Source organism: Microcaecilia unicolor, chromosome 2, assembly GCF_901765095.1.
Source record: "Microcaecilia unicolor chromosome 2, aMicUni1.1, whole genome shotgun sequence".
In the NCBI taxonomy this organism is placed as follows: Eukaryota; Metazoa; Chordata; class Amphibia; order Gymnophiona; family Siphonopidae; genus Microcaecilia; species Microcaecilia unicolor.
Genome location: NC_044032.1, coordinates 270,409,892 through 270,427,026, shown reverse-complemented (window position 1 = coordinate 270,427,026; position 17,135 = coordinate 270,409,892). Strand labels below are relative to the sequence as shown.

Sequence of the window (17,135 nt, the reverse complement as noted above, 5' to 3'; positions counted from 1 at the left end):
AAAGTTAGTTTATAGAATTTCGCTTATGCCCAGGAATTGCACCTGGTTTTAGGCATGGCCATTTACATAAACTGAAACGTGATGCAAATATATGCGCCTACATTAGGTTTATATCCCCATTATTCTATAACAACGCATGTTCATTTTAGGAATGTTCCCATTATACCTATGCCCCTCCCCCATATCTACACTCCCGCTTTCAAATTGCACATAAAATTAATTTACATGTGTAAAGATCAATTCTATTTAATTAGTGCTAATTGCTTGTTAGCTAGTTAGCTTGTTTTTTTTTTTATAAAATTGCATGTACAAATTGGGCATGTGTCCAGATTTTTGCATGCAATTTTGGTGACTGTTACAGAAGTAGGTGGTATATTTCTGTGGATAGCTCCCTCTAAGCTATCCCAAAGTGATCTGACTACTCTCAAATTTGTCATGTGTACCTGACTGGGCACAATTATAGGTATCCTGACAGAGAAAACATCAGTGAGAGACTTTTAGGTTTGTAGATCCTTCATATTAAGAGAGTGCATGGTCTTTCAGTTTGATTTTACTTGATTTATTTACTTGATATACTGCTTAACACACAAAGGGGTCCTTTTACTAAGGTGTGCTAACAGATTTAGCACATGCTAATGATTAGTGTGCATTAAACGATAAGATACCCATAGGAATATAATAGACGTCATATAATTTAGCCCACACTAATCATTAGCATGCAATAAATTCATTACCACACCTTAGTAAAAGGACCCCAAAGTTATAAACTGATCTGACTTGCCTTGCAAATAGTTTCGGTATAGAAAAAACAATAAACGATAATAAAAATAGTTTTGGTAGTTGACCTCTAGGGATTTGCACATTTTCAGTTTCTTTTCAGATTTTTTGCATTTTTCCCAATATTGGTCTTCTTTTGTTGTTGTTTCTTTCAATGTTTGTTTTAGTAAACAGTTCATAACATGCCATAGAACTTTCTAAGACATGAAATGATCGTACGCACATTAATTCACAGGTTAATGCATATGAAATTGATTTTGCATGCTCTAAATTTTTAAAGACACGCTAATGAACTGAATGACCATTAACAAATGCACATCCCTCCTGACCTTATTCCCTTGAGGTGGCTGAATGCAATGTGTGTGCAATCAGTTGCCCTCAACACTGATAGGAAATGAGCAATCTCATAGAAATCAGTCATTTTTATCTGTCTCTGCAGCACTTTCTGTGGGAAGGCAATATACTTAGTGGGTTTTACTGAAAAAGACTATGAGAAACTGATTCACTGGCTGATGCCAGCTCTGAAAGCTCCCAGTGGCCATAAAAGGCAAGGCTTCTGATGACTTCCTGGGGCTCTGGCATGACCTTACCTTTCTGTGGCTAACTGCAGTTGAGGCTGCAACTGCTGGCAGAGGAGGAGAATGGTTTGCTTATCAAACTTGAACCTGCTTGTACATAATTCCTCAGAGAAGTTGGTAAATTTAATTCTACCTATAATCCTTTGTGGTCTGAGCCTCCTCTGGATGAATTCATCCCCATCCCCTACCCCCAATTTGCCACTCATTAATGCCATTCATTGTGTACCAGATATCTCCCCCCTCCCCCAGTACATTCAGAACCCTCCAAGAGCTCATATGACCCCCACCACCACCACGTAGCCACACACCACACATGGAGACACAAAACCCCACTCACACAGGCACAGACAGACACTCTGACAGAGAAACAACTAAACAAACATAGAGTAGGAGCAAGCAGGAAAAGAGGAGAGAGAGAGAGAAATACAGAGTCAGAGACAGAAACCCACTCACACAGCCACTGAAAGACACCAACCAGCTTATAATCGAAAGTAATCGCCGGCTATTTCCCGACACAAATCGGGATATGGCCGGCGATTTCGCAAAAGCGGCGAAAAGCGTATAATCGAAAGCTACATTTGTGATAGCTTCGCCGCTTTCCCTTCGCCTCGCCGGCAAAAGTTCAAAGGGGCGTGTTGGCGGTGAAGCGAAGGCGGGACATGGGCAGGCTTGGGCGTGGCTACCAGATGGCCGGCTTTAGCAGATAATAGAAAAATAAAACCCGACGATAAGCAGTATTTCGCCGGGTTTACTTGGTCCTTTTATTTTCACGACCAAGCCTCAAAAAGGTGGCCCAACTGACCAGATGACCACTGGAGGGAATGGGGGATGACCTCCCCTTACTCCCCCAGTGGTCGCCAACCCCCTCCCACACTAAAATTATTAAAATACAAACCATTTTTGCCAGCCTGTATGCCAGCCTCAAATGTCATACCCAGCACCCTGACAGCAGTATGCAGGTCCCTGGAACAGTTGTTGTTGGTTGCAGTGGACTGCAGAAAGGCAGAGCCAGGCCCATCTCCCCCCTATCTGTTCCACTTGTGGTGGGTAATGTTGAGTCCCTCCCAAACCCCCCAAAACCCACTGTACCCACATGTAGGTGCCCCCCTTCAGCCCTTACGGCTAGGGTAATGGTGCACACTTGTGGGCAGTGGGTTTTGGGGGGGATTTGGGGGACTCAGCACACAAGGGAAGGGTGCTATGCACCTGGAAGCTAATTTGGTTGTTTATAAAAGATGTTTGAAGTGCCCCCTAGGGTGCCCGGTTGGTGTCCTGGCATGTGAGGGGGACCATTGCACTACAAATGCTGGCTCCTCCCTTGGCCAAATGCCTTAGATTTCGCCGGGTTTGAGATCACCGGCAGTTTTTTCCATTATCGCAGAAAAACAAAACTGGCGATCTCAAACCCGGCAAAATCCAAGGCATTTCACCGGCCCACACCGTATTATCGAAAAAAAAGATGGCCGGCCATCTTTTTTGAAAATACGGATCCGGCCAGCTGTTGCGCCGCCGCCAAAATAGATCGCCGGCGACCTATTTCGCCGGCGACGTTCGATTATTCCCCTCCAAGTCAAAAGACAGACAAACAAAGCAGAAACAGGCAAGGGACAAGGGAAAGGGAGAGAAAAAGAAAGAGAATAAATGGAAGGGGAGAAAGGGATTGTTAGCACTGAAGAGGGTAAAGAGAGAGATGAATCAAAGGATAATACAAAGCACCGTCCACAAACAATTCTCCTCCATCAAACACTTCAGATCTAGAGGTTGGCTGGTGCCATATTCAGGCCTGCAGCCAATGGAGCAGGGAAACTCCCAGTAGGTGCCAAGGGAATCACTGGGTTGGGGGAATTGAGAGGATACTGGCATATAAATGTTTCATGGTGTTGGGGATGTGATCTGTATAGACATAGCGATTGAGGATGGGGTTTTTCTTAGTCAAAGAGGGTATTTTCTATCTATGAATATTGTAACTTGTAAGGTTAAAAGTAAGATGTATTATTCAATTTGCATAAAACTGATGTGCTTATTATGCTTTGCATCTCATTATTATTCAGTTCAATTTGCACTACAAAAATGTTCACATAAATGCCAAAATTCCTCCTAAGAACAATTCTGTAAATATGCACATATCAAACTAGAAGAGCAAACTATACTATAAGTGCATAAGTATTGCCACACTGGGAGAGACCAAAGGTCCATCAGGCCCAGCATCCTGTTTCCAACAGTGGCCAATCCAATACCTGGCAAGATCCCAGAAAACTCAATACATTTTATGCTGCTTATCCCAGAAATAAGAAGTGGATTTTCCCCAATTCAATTTAATAATGGTCTATAGACTTTTCCTTTAGGAAGCTGTCCAGACCCTTTTTAAACCCCGCTAAGCTAACTGCCTTTTTAACCATTCCAGCTATCATTTGGTCTTCCTCCCTCCTTTTTTAATACATGGAATATATTTGGCCTGGGCTTCTAGGATGGTATTTTTGAACAGCATCCACGTCTGATGTAAATTTTTGACCCTCACAGATGCTCCTCTAAGTTTTTCTTTCACCGTTCTTCTCATTTCATCATAGTTATAAGTTATGGGTGTCTCTCAGGCACTTAGGCACAAGCTCTTACACCATTTTCATGGCTGTGTTGGGGCTCACACCCTAATTATAGTCATATATTTCACCTGTTATAATAGTAATCGATAAAGCAAAGTAGGCATCTATTTTCCTTTATAGAAAAGGCACGACATGGGCATCCTCTAAGGGCTAGATTCTATATATGGTGCCAAACAAATCTGAAAAAGTGCTATTCTATAAGCCGCACTTAAAGTTAGGTATGGTTTATAGAATAGCACTTATGCCCAGGAATCGCGTAGACGCGGCCATTTGCACAACTGAAACCTGGTGCAAATGTAGGCATGTATCCTCGTTATTCTATAACAATGCACATTCATTTTAGGAACGCCCCTATTCCACCCATGGCCCTCCCATTTCCATGCCCCCTTTCTCAAATCACATGTAAATTGTTTTCTCCAGTGTTATAGTATATGCTGTTTAACTTCTTGGGGTTTCTAGTTCAATTTTTATCTACATATATTTATTTCTAATTTGTGATCCCTTGTTCTGTATTTGGTGAGGACAGAGGGGAGATCAGAGGGGAGGCAGGGAGGAGAGAGGATCTGGGGGCCCCTCCTTTATTTTCTGACCTGGGCCCTAGCATGTCTAACACCGTCCCTGACTTTTGCTATAGCTGGTGGGGATCCCCAACCATCACCAGCTGAGGACCTCCTCCAAAGATGGCCAGAACTCTTTTTTACCAAGCTCTGCAGTTGGCAATAGCATCTTTGAAGCAAAGCAAACAGTGGATACAAAAAAGTCCTCTCTCAAGTGGTGTCTTCTGAAACAAGTTCTTTATTGCAAAACAATTAAAACAACGACCCGACACGAATCGTGTTTCGGCCGTATAGGCCTGCGTCAGGGGTCGTATCGCGTTTGGCCCCTTTCATGTCCGGTATCGCCTGGCTGGCACCGAGTCAGACGGCTGCTGCTGGAAGCGCTGAACAAATAGTGGGGGTGGATACGGGCACCTGGCCAATTAGAGTATTTCATTTGCAGAAAGTTGATCAGTTATTATTTTTATCTACATATTCTCTTTCTTGATTGGAAGCGAATAGACCCCTGACGCAGGCCTATACGGCCGAAACACGATTCGTGTCGGGTCGTTGTTTTAATTGTTTTGCAATAAAGAACTTGTTTCAGAAGACACCACTTGAGAGAGGACTTTTTTGTATCCACTGTTTGCTTTGCTTCGTTGCTCTTTCGTGGAGAGAACACCTTCTGTGTGTGTTGGCGTGTTTAATAGCATCTTTGAACCACTATCAACTAAGCATGTGTGAGGTGTTGGTATCGGTGGCTCATGGATATTTGTGCTGTCTACCAAGCTTGGTAAAAAGAAGTTCTGACTGCCTTCGGAGGACAGACCTTGGGGATCCTCATTAGCTAAAGCAGTTATATTTTGATTTGGGAGGTGCTGGGAAAGGGTTTAGACTACTGCAATCTGCTTCTTGCTGGCCTCCCACTTAGTCACCTCTCCCCTCTCCAGTCGGTTCAAACCTCTGCTGCCCGTCTCATCTTCCGCCAGGGTCGCTTTACTCATACTACCCCTCTCCTCAAGACCCTTCACTGGCTCCCTATCCATTTTCGCATCCTGTTCAAACTTCTTCTACTAACCTATAAATGTACTCACTCTGCTGCTCCCCAGTATCTCTCCACACTCGTCCTTCCCTACACCCCTTCCCGTGCACTCCGCTCCATGGATAAATCCTTCTTATCTGTTCCCTTCTCCACTACTGCCAACTCCAGACTTTGCGCCTTCTGTCTCGCTGCACCCTACGCCTGGAATAAACTTCCTGAGCCCCTACGTCTTGCCCCATCCTTGGCCACCTTTAAGTCTAGACTGAAAGCCCACCTCTTTAACATTGCTTTTGACTCGTAACCACTTGCCTCCACCTACCCTCCTCTCTTCCTTCCCGTTCACATTAATTGATTTGATTTGCTTACTTTATTTATTTTTTGTCTATTAGAATGTAAGCTCTTTGAGCAGGGACTGTCTATGTTTGTGCAGCGCTGCGTACGCCTTGTAGCGCTATAGAAATGCTAAATAGTAGTAGTAGTAGTAGGTTGGAGAGAGGGGGAGAAGGTGGATGCCAACAGAAAATGTTGTGCCCACCCATTTTGACCTCAGGCCACACAAAATTGGCTGTCTGGCTACACTACTGATAATAAGTAAGACGAAGAAGGCCATAATCTTTATAAATGGATAGTCTATTGGTATCACAGAAATTAATTGAATCCAGCACTGTGCAATAAAAATTCTTACTGGGAAAATTCTACCAACAAGTATACAGGGTTAGAGGAGGAAGAGAATGATAGCAACTTCTTACTGGAAAAAATGTATTTGAATGAGATATGCCCGATAGATGGGTATCTAAAATGATCAAGATCAGTCAAGATAATGAGAAAAATCAAAAACACCATAAGGTGCATTAACAGAGGAAGCCCTATATGCTCTAATATCAAATTAAGCTTAGCAACTGATGCATACAAAGTGTGGAGAAGAAAACAGATAAGAGGCATATCTCCTCCCCCCTCTAAGAGCCTGCTGGGAGTTTACTCATGAAAGTGGCTCTTTTTGTGTGTGGTGGTGTGTTCCTGCTTTGTGAAAGACACCTTGTGAAAAACTTTGAGTGCTTGCTTAAAGCTCTTTTTTTTTTTTTTTTTTTAGCCATCGCATGTCCTGTCTAGTCTTGAGGGGAAAGGTTCCCCTGTGTACTTGCAGCTAACTTTTATTTGATTTGTATATAGTTGTGGTATTAATCATTTTGGGGTCCTTTTACTAAGGTGTGCTGAAAATGGCTTGCGGTAGTGTAGGCGCAAGTTTTGGGTGTCTGTTGATCCATTTTTCAGTGCGCCTATAAAAAAGGCCTTTTTTATTTTTCCAAAAATGGACATGCGGCAAAATCAAAATTGCAAAGTGTCCATTTTGGGTCTGCAACCTTACCGCCAGCCATTGACCTAGAGGTAAAGTCTCACATGGTAACCAGGCAGTAATAACCTACGCACGTGAAATGCCACTTGGCACACATCCGATATGTGCGTCCGAAAATAAAAAATATTTTTCAGCCACGTGTATTGGACATGCACCAAAAATGAAATTATCGCAAGAGCCCCGCTGTAACTGTGCGGTAACTCCATTTTGGCACACGTTGGGTGCAAATAGATACTTACGCAGCTTAGTAAAAGAGTCCCTTTAATTGGAGTTCTTTTCTTATTTTCCTCTATTATTGCAATGTAAACTGCCATGATCTCTGAAAGCCAGGCAGTATAATCACATTTTAATATAAACATAAACTGTTCAGAAACACCCAAAACAATTCTACAGGGAACTGGTTAAGAGCATAAGTACAGTGAAAATACCGCCAACTAAAGTGAAGTTTATTCAAGGATGCTGTAGAGCACAACCAAGAAGCAAAGTGTTACCCTGCTTACAGGAGAATCTGGAAACATAAGAATTATGAAATGGCTTGAAGTAACAATAAGCTAAGGAGATGAGATGAAAAGTATATTCTTTATTCTGTATGAAAATTGGATTCGACACGGCACCATGTTTTGGCAATAGTGCCTGCCTCAGGAGACTAAAAATTACAATAGAAACTAATGATTACATGTACCTGACAATCTGTATCACATATACTTTATTTATGACATTTATATACCGTATTAGCCAGAGCAGAACTTAGGATCAGTGTGGCTTACGTAACAATTAGAAAAGCATGAACATGTTCAAAATATATTGACAGAAAGTAAAATACATCACATAATGTTAGACCAGTAAAACTTGAGTTAGGAACAGATGTAATTAAATACTTTGGGCCCTGTTTACTAAGCTAAGCCGTAGGCGCACTAGAGTTTTTAGTGCATGCTAAAAATTAGCATGCGCTAATGCTAGAGACACCCATATATTCCTATGGGTATCTCTACCATTAGTGTGTGCTAATTTTTAGTGCACTCTAAAAACACTAGTCCACCTTAGTAAACAGGACCCTTACCACCTTATAATCAAAAGAGAAAAACGCCTAGATTTCGACCCAAATCGGGAGATAGACGTTTATCTCACAAAAACGAATAAATCGGTATAATCGAAAGCCGATTTTGGACGTTTCAACTGCACTCCATTGCGGATGCGGACAAAGTTGATGGGGGCATGTCAGAGGTGTGGCGAAGGTGGAACTGGGGCGTGGTTATCGGCCGAGGAAAGATGTACGCGTTAAGGCGATAATCGAAAAAATAAAGACGTTTTTAGCGAACATTTAGGACACTTTTGTTGGACCCTTTTTTCACACGAACAGGTCCCAAAAAAGTGCTCTAAATGACCAGATGACCATCGGAGGGAATCGGGGATGACCTCCTCTGACTCCCCCAGTGGTCACTAACCCCCTCCCACCACAAAAAATGATGTTTCACAACTTTTTATTTTCACCATCAAATGTCATACCCACCTCCCTGGCAGCAGTATGCAGGTCCCTGGAGCAGTTGTTAGGGGGTGCAGTGGACTTCAGGCAGGTGGACCCAGGCCCATCCCCCCCTACCTGTTACAATTGTGCTGCTTAATGCTTAGTCGTCCAACCCCCCCAAACCCACTGTACCCACATGTAGGTGCCTCCCTTCACCCCTTAGGGCTATAGTAATGGTGTAGACTTGTGGGCAGTGGGTTTTGAGGGGGATTTGGGGGGCTCAACACACAAGGGAAGGGTGCTATGCACCTGGGAGCTCTTTTACCTTTTTTTTTGTTTTTGTAAAAGTGCCCCCTAGGGTGCCCGGTTGGTGTCCTGGCATGTGAGGGGGACCAGTGCACTACGAATCCTGGCCCCTCCCACGAACAAATGCCTTGGATTTATTCGTTTTTGAGCTGGGCGATTTCATTTTCCATTATCACTGAAAAACAAAAATACCCAGCTCACAAATTGTCGAATAAAACATGGACGTCTATTTTTTTCGAAAATACGGTTTGGTCCGCCCCTTCACGGACCCGTTCTTGGAGATAAACGTTTTCGTTCGATTATGCCCCTCTTAGTGATTTAAGTTAGATAATTGAAATATGGAAAAAAAAAGGTAAGGGCTAGGATTAGCTGGGATAGACAGGCGTAGTGGAAGGTAGGATGGGGTAAAAATTAATGCCATGAGTTTATTTGAGAGGAGTGCTTATTTCCTTAAAGACTAGACTGAATAAGAGAGTTTTCAATAGATTTACAGTACAAAAATGATATAAAGACATGCATACATATGCATATATGTGAAAACAAGGGGTCACAAATAAGCGACCATAAGTCACAAAATCAGAATATCAACAGGTTGACCATCTCAGGTTAAAAAAAAAAAAATTAAACATGTGTAGATGTAACAATTAGTAACATGGAAAAATGAGTGGAAAGCTGACCTTTATTTAGTTATAAACCCTAAGATTGACAATAGGGTTGCACAGAAATGAACTAGTAAACCAGGATCAAGTCTACCAAGAGAGAATTATAATCAAATAACAGTATGTATACATGAAGAAAGCAGACATGCATTCTTTAGAGGTACATAGGCATCTTGATGATAAATGAACTGTATTACAATATTGGGATATGAAATGGTGTAATAGTTAAATATAAAAAGAAATAAAAATAAAAGTTGTGCGAAGTAGTGGTTTTAAAAGAATACAGAGTTTTAAAAAAGTGTGTAAACTGCCATGAAAAATTATATCATCATGCATCTGAACGTGCAAAGAGGTCATAGAGAGAGAAAAACAAAGAAACAGAGAAAAAAAACCTCAAGTGGTATCCAAAAAAGTGTGCTGCTTTATGCTAGTGTTTAAAGAACAGCACGAAGATTAAAAAAGAGGATGTAAATTTAGATATGTGTGTGTAAAGGACAATATTGTCAAAAAAGAATGAACGTACCACAGTTATGAAAAACAAACGTGATCGTGAAGTTAAAATAGAAAATGTGCATCTTACCTTTAAAAAGACCGTCGATGCCAGTTCTTGTTGATTATGCTACTTCCCTTTTCTGGATTTGTTTTGCTTGTAGCGGATCCTGTTTCTCCAACCCGGTGCCTGATTCCTGAAGTGACAATAAAACAGATGGGAAACAAGTTGAAAAGAGCACTGGCCAGATGTGGTGGCCAACATTTGGCTCAAAGAATATCATTCCACCAAGACATGACAGATTGCAAAAATCATGTAGTCAGGCTGCCACACTTAGCATTAGAATGGCTAATAGCAGGCAGAACACATTTTTCCCAAAGGGAGATCCAAGAAGCATCCCCCAAAATTATAGACCTATAACCTGTCTACCTATAGTCTACTAGCTATTCACTGAAATAGATGTCAGTAGAATATATGATCATATCAATAGCATCATGACAATAGAACAGGAGGGTAATAAGAAAAGAGAATATGAAACCAAGGACCAGTTAACACTAAACGAAGCAGAAATCTCAGTATAGCATGAAATGACTGTCAGAAAGCCTTTGATAGCATTCCACGTTCCTGGATAATAAATAGCCTTGAAATGTACCAAATAATCACGGATTGATTAAATTCATCAAGTTTATCATGAAAATGTGCTTGATAAATCACAATCCCCTGGATTGTCATTCCTAACATCATGATCCAGTGAGGCATAGATCAGGGACACTCCATGTTGCCACTTTTGTTTTGTTTGGCACTTTATTAATAAGAGCACTCAGTGGATTCTCTGGGCTGTGGTTTAGATTTATGAAAGATGGCAACGATCCAGCTTAGTCACACTGACTTTTTGTAAAGTTCCAGTGACCAACATTTAACAGAACATCTCAATGTAGTGAAAAGCTCAGATGACAACAAGATGACTCTAGGTGTTGGCAAATGTGCTAAGGCAACTTTATTTAGAGGAAGAAAAATTTAACAAAACTGAAAACATCCCTCTGACTGATGACTGTGAAATTAAAAAAAAAAACTTGAACAAGAAGGTGCGCATAAATACCTAGGAGTGGAGGAAGGCACAACAATCAAGCATAAATCACTGAGAGAAAAGATCAGTAAATAATATTATAGGAGATTAAAACTGATATTGACAAGTGCATTAACATTACACATCACATCCAAATGTGCAAAAAGTAAATTAATTTCATCATTAAACTTGGACAATGTTCTGATGACTAGAAGAAATGAGTGAGAATCCCCTGGTACCAAAAGGAAGCAACAAAACTTTCAAGGAAGAGAAAAAGCTCTTCAAGGAATTACTGTAGATCAGCCAATGAGGAAAAACAAGTGGCAAGTGCACAAGTACAGCAGGAAAGAAAAAGTGTGACTCCAGGAATAATTCATTGATCAAAACCAAACACATGAATGGTTAAGGAGAAATCTAAGAATGAGCAATTGATAATTGCAGCCTAGGATAGTGGATTACAGAAGAGGTGGTATATAGTAGGCATAGGAAAAACCGGTACAACAGACATTTATAGATTCTGTAAGAAATTGCTGGAAATAGTCACTCATCTTGTGACTGGCTGAGAAGTTTTGATATCAGAAAGTTTCTATACAAAAAGGCACAAGGTGGCACAGCTCATCCTTTGGAATCTTTGCAAACATTTTAACATCGCTGTACCAGAAAAGCACTGGGGTCATGACCCTAAGAGACATGAAAAATAAAGAGGTTACAATCCCAAGGAACATCCCTATTCTGACTAATAAAAATCTAGATGTGAGGAAACCTTACAGAGAATAAAAGAGAGAGAAAGAATGGCATTGATCACAGAGGTGCTGGTCCCAATCGACGTCTCTGTGAATCATGTAGAGATAGAAAATACTCTGAAGATATGCAGTCTGAGACCAAGAAAATGTGGCAGAAGAAAACAGAAATATTTCTCATCATCTTGGGTGCCACAGGCCTGATTCAAAGGACTTTTCAAGCACACCTGGTACATATAACATCCTATACACTCCACATACAAATACTACAGTGAGCATCAGCAGTAAGTTTAAAATACTGAGATTCATATACTTTGGCTCAGGAGTGAGGTTCATTACTACATAAGTACATAAGCACTGCCACGCTGGGAAAAGACCAAAGGTCCATCAAGCCCAGCACTCTGTCTCCAGACCCCCTTTAAACTCAGCAAGGCCAGCTGCCATCACTACCTTCTCCGGCAATGAGTTCCAGAGTCTAACCACACGCTGAGTAAAGAAAAACTTTCTCCAATTTCTTTTAAACCTACCACATTCTAATTTCATCTTGTGTCCCCTAGTTCTATTATTGTTAGAAAGCGTAAACAAACGCTTCACATCTGTCCACTCTACCCCACTCATTATTTTGTAGACCTCTATCATATCACCCCTCAGCCGCCTTTTCTCCAGGCTAAAGAGTCCTAGCCGTGTTAACCTCTCCTCATAAGGTAGTCATCCCATCCCTTTTATCATTTTCGTCGCCCTTCTCTGCACCTACTCCAATTCCTTTATATCTTTTTTGAGATGAGGCGACCAGAACGGAACACAATACTCCAGGTGCGGTCGCACCATGGAGCGATATAACGGCATTATAACATCCTCATGCTTGTTTTCCATCCCTTTTCTAATAATACTCAACATTCTGTTCGCCTTCTTAGCCGCCGCAGCACATTGAGTGGAAGATTTCAACGTTCTATCCACGATGACTCCCAGATCCCTTTCTTGGTCCGTAACTCCTAAAGCGGAACCTTGCATGACATAGCCGTAATTCGGGTTCCTCCTTCCCACGTGCATCACTTTGCACTTGTCAACGTTGAACTTCATCTGCCATTTGGACGCCCAATCCCCCAGTCTCACGAGGTCCTCTTGCAATCTTTCACACTCCTCCTGCGACGAGACGACCCTGGATAACTTTGTGTCATCTGCGAATTTAATTACCTCACTAGTTACTCCCATCTCAAGGTCATTTATAAATATGTTAAAAAGCAGCGGTCCCAGCACAGACCCCTGAGGGACCCCACTAACTACCCTTCTCCATCGAGAATACTGACCATTCAACCCTACTCTCTGCTTCCTGTCTTTTAACCAGCTCTTAATCCATAATAATACACTGCCTCTGATCCCATGACTCTCCAGTTTCCTTTGGAGTGTTTCATGAGGCACTTTGTCAAACGCCTTCTGAACATCTAGGTATACAATATCCACCGGCTCCCCTTTGTCATGGTAAGGTAAAAATAACCCATTTGGAGACATTGCCCATAAGAAAACTACTAGGATATGAGTTTATTTGCCATATTTTATTTGAATGTGTCTAAACTCATAATCCTATGGATGTGTATTCTTTTTCTTATTAAGTCTTAACTTATCGTAACCCCTTGGGGGTTCAGTAAGTTGAGAGATTCTGAATGAGTCCCCCAGGGGATTACTAAACGACAGTCCTACCCTAGGGAGGACAGACAGGGAGGGTCTATTTTGCTGATGGTCTGCATGGGGGAGGCCCATTTCATGTTTGAATGTTATGCTGTTCTGGTTATGGAAAGGAGATATTGTAAGGAGGTTGGAGGGTCTAAGCAGGTCAGGAGGAGGTATGGGGCCAGACTACATTCCCCACAAGGCCCTGAGAGAAGGGATCGGGGGGGGGGGGGTAGGTCCCAAAACCCGGTATGGCCCCCACATGGAAGGGAGGGGGAAAAGGACTGGAAAGAGCAGCTGCTATGGCAGACGAGGGCCAGAAGGGGGAGCAGGGATGACAAAGCTCAATTCCCTTGGGTTAGAAATCAGTACAAGATTCCTTCCACCTGGGAGGGGGAGGAGGTCTCCAACCAACAGCCTAGCAGAGAAGCAGAGTTAATGGAGTGCTTGGAGGAAGGAGAGTCTGGGGGGACCAGCACACCAGGTTTGGAGGAGCCGGTGGACATGGACTGTAATTGTACTTTGGGGCAGAGTTGCAGGGACTGAAGGCAGTGGGTGGTCAAAGGAGTCAATTAGCTGTGTTGTGGGCGGTGTACTGCCATTCTGCAACCACCCAAGCGGAAAGACTTTTAAAACTGAAACCCAGGCTGTTGAACTGGGGAGAACTTGGATTTAAAGGGAAGTTTTTTTTCTTGTTGCTTTGTTTTGGAAACTGAATGGGACTTTAACCCCCTTGAACTGAGATTTGTGAAGGAGGGGAACTAAACTGTTTGGAACTAAAAGCTGTGTTGTCTGGAAGGACTTTGTTTGTGGACTGCTGAAGGGAGCCTACCACCCCCTGAAGGTTTGCAACCGGGATTACAGTTATTACAATATGAAAAATAATGCATTGATGATTGACAGTGGGTTTGAACTAGAAGGTGGGGAAGGTAAGGGATAGAACCACCTGATATGGAGGGTAAGAGGTCTTTGGTTGCCTGAACCCCCTGCTAAGACCCCTGGAGTTAAGGGAGTATCCCACCCTGCATTAGGAACAGGGGCTGTTACTCAAACTAAAGGGAAGATGTCTCTGCTCAAGAACAGAGGTTGAAGTGTGGAGACTTCAGGGAAGAAGAGAAAACCCCCCCATGAGTTAAACAGGGAAGCACCTGTTTGGCCCAGACATGGGTGAAGGGAATCGCATCTCACATATTATTCACCCTTTCCAATCAGGTTATAGGTCTACTCACAGCACAGAGTCATTACTCACAGCTTTAATCAGTCATATCCACAGCACCTTTGAAGAGAGTAGGATTGCTTTGGCTATCTCTTTAGATAGTAGATCAGACAATAAACAGTATGGGCTGTTGGAGTGGAGGAGTGGCCTAGTGGTTAGGGTGGTGAACTTTGGTCCTGGGGAACTGAGTTCAATTCCCACTTCAGGCACAGGCAGCTCCGTGTGACTCTGGGCAAGTCACTTAACCCTCCATTGCCCCATGTAAGCCACATTGAGCCTGCCATGAGTGGGAAAACACGGGGTACAAATATAACACAAAAAAAATCCTGCTAAGGTAATCTAATACAACAAAAACTAGAAAACAGCCAAACACAAACTCAAAGGGTTGTGTGAAAAAGGAATGCACAGCAATGGCTAGCCAGTGGGAAATACCCTCAGAAACCAAGGTATCTACCAAGGTCTGAACACCAGGACACTGATAGCTACATGAGATTTTTTTGTGCCTGTGATCTTGTCCCTTTCATAGGGTATATTATCCCACCTGTTTACAAACAAGACTGTTGTCTTGTCTGGGAAGAGGGTGAGCCCTTAGGTCCCACAAGGCCCCGAAGGACCTCAGAGGACAGCCGTGCAACCCCAAGTCTTCACCTGCGGCGACCGCCGTTCACCGGGGTTTGAGCCCCCAGCTGTAGGCGGCCAACAGGACTTCCGGAACCGCGGGGTTGACGGACTGACCCAGCACCAGAACCGGGAGCAGGGAGGGCAGGTGGAAATCAGAGTAGTCCAGAAACAGGCAACAGGTCAGGGCAGGCGGCTATCCGAGTCATCCAAAAACAGGCCACAGGTCAGGGCAGGCAGCTAACAGAGTCGTCCAAAAACAGGCAACAAGTCAGGGCAGGCAGCTATCAGAGTAGTCCAGTAACAGTCCAAAGGTCAAACCAGGAGAGCAAGGCAACGCACTGAGAACAGGAACACACGACGACTGGTCTCGGGAAACAGAACCTGAAGCAACGTCCTGTTCCAGCCCCACTCCTTAAATACTGTCAACATTCAACCGCCCAGCCCCAGCCGACATGGGCGGCCAATCGGAACTCGGCTACTGAAGAAATCCCTCTGGTTGGTTCCGTCCGGCATCCCAGGCGGGGCTACAGTACCGGCATCCCAATCTGGTTCCTCTGAGGCGGAGCTTCGGGTTCCCGCGCCCGAACGTGGAGAAGACGCCAGCCATCGCGTCTCGGCGCCATCTTCCCTGCTGGTGCAAGCGCGGACTCCGTAGCCGGCGACTGAGAGCCCGGAAGCCGCGATCCCCGGACAGGGCGGCCACCGCTGCGACGGGTCCTGGCTCTCAGCCGCGGCCTCAGAAAGGCCGGCCATCACCGCAAAGGACACTGGCTCGGCCCCGACTGCACACGAGACAGGCGTCTATCCGGGGAACCGTCTGGTAAGTCCTCTCTGGCTGCGGGTCCTTCCTCTCGGCCCTTGCTTCCCGCAGAGGAGCAGCCGGATTGAGCGAAGGATGTGACAGTATCCTCCCCGGATGCCCCCTTCCTTCTGGGTCCTGGTTTCTGAGGATAGCGATCATGGAAGGCCCGTACCAACTCTGGGGCATGTACATTGGTGGCCGGCTCCCAAGAGTTGTCCTCGGGACCGAAATGCTTCCATGATAACAGGTAGAGCAGCTTTCCCCAGCACCTCTTGGAGTCTAAGATTTCTTCAACTTCATACTCAGGATCGGGGTCAGCCTCTGGAACAACTGACTCTTTACCCTGTGGATGCCACTTAGACCCCTGAAAGACCTTCAGCAGCGAAACATGGAAAGCATTATGTATTCGTAGAGTTCTAGGTAACCGCAGGCGGTATGTCACAGCTCCGATCCGAGACTGGATCCTGAATGGCCCGATAAACTGCGGCCCCAGCCTCCGGGAGGGCACCCGGAGCCTCAGGTATTTAGTACTCAGCCATACCTTTTGCCCCAGCTGAAGGACCGGAGTGGGGCGCCGGTGCCGGTCTGCGAACAACTTATACCTGGCGGCTGCTTTCTGTAGTTGTTCTTGGACCATGTTCCAGACTTTCCGCAGGTCAGCGAGGGTTTGAGTAACCAGGGGCGTAGATGAGTCAGAGAGAATGGGCGGAGGACGCCGCGGATGTTGTCCGTATACAATGAAGAATGGAGATTGCCTGGAAGCAGAGTGTTCACTGTGGTTATAGGCGAACTCAGCCCAAGGGAGAAGAGATGCCCAGTTGTCTTGCCGCCTGTTGACAAAAGCCCGCAAGAATCCCTTTAGCGTCTGGTTAATCCGCTCGACCATCCCGTTGGTCTGGGGATGGTAGGCAGAGGAGAAATGGGTGACGACCCCCAGGGCGGAACACAGGGCTCTCCGGAATCGCGAAGTGAATTGGGCTCCCCGGTCGCTGATGATCCTGACTGGTAGCCCATGGAGCCGGAAGATGTGCTGGATGAAATGCTGGGCTAACAGTGCTGCCGACGGAAGACCTGGCAGGGTAACAAAGTGCGCCATGCGGGAGAACCGGTCCACCACCACCCAAATCACTGTGTGCCCCTGGGAGCGGGGACGATCCGTAATGAAGTCCATAGACAATTCTTCCCAGGGGGCTGCAGGAATGGGCAAGGGCTGCA

General features: G+C 44.4%; 1 long non-coding RNA gene across 1 annotated transcript in view; it reads right to left on the bottom strand.

The window, feature by feature from the left end:
• Positions 1 to 17,135, bottom strand: part of LOC115462418 — a 49,924-nt gene that overhangs the window by 13,819 nt on the left and 18,970 nt on the right. Inside the window, exon 2 of the long non-coding RNA XR_003940839.1 lies at positions 9,898 to 10,003. This is a non-coding gene — a long non-coding RNA (uncharacterized LOC115462418). The remainder of the gene's footprint in view (positions 1 to 9,897; positions 10,004 to 17,135) is intronic.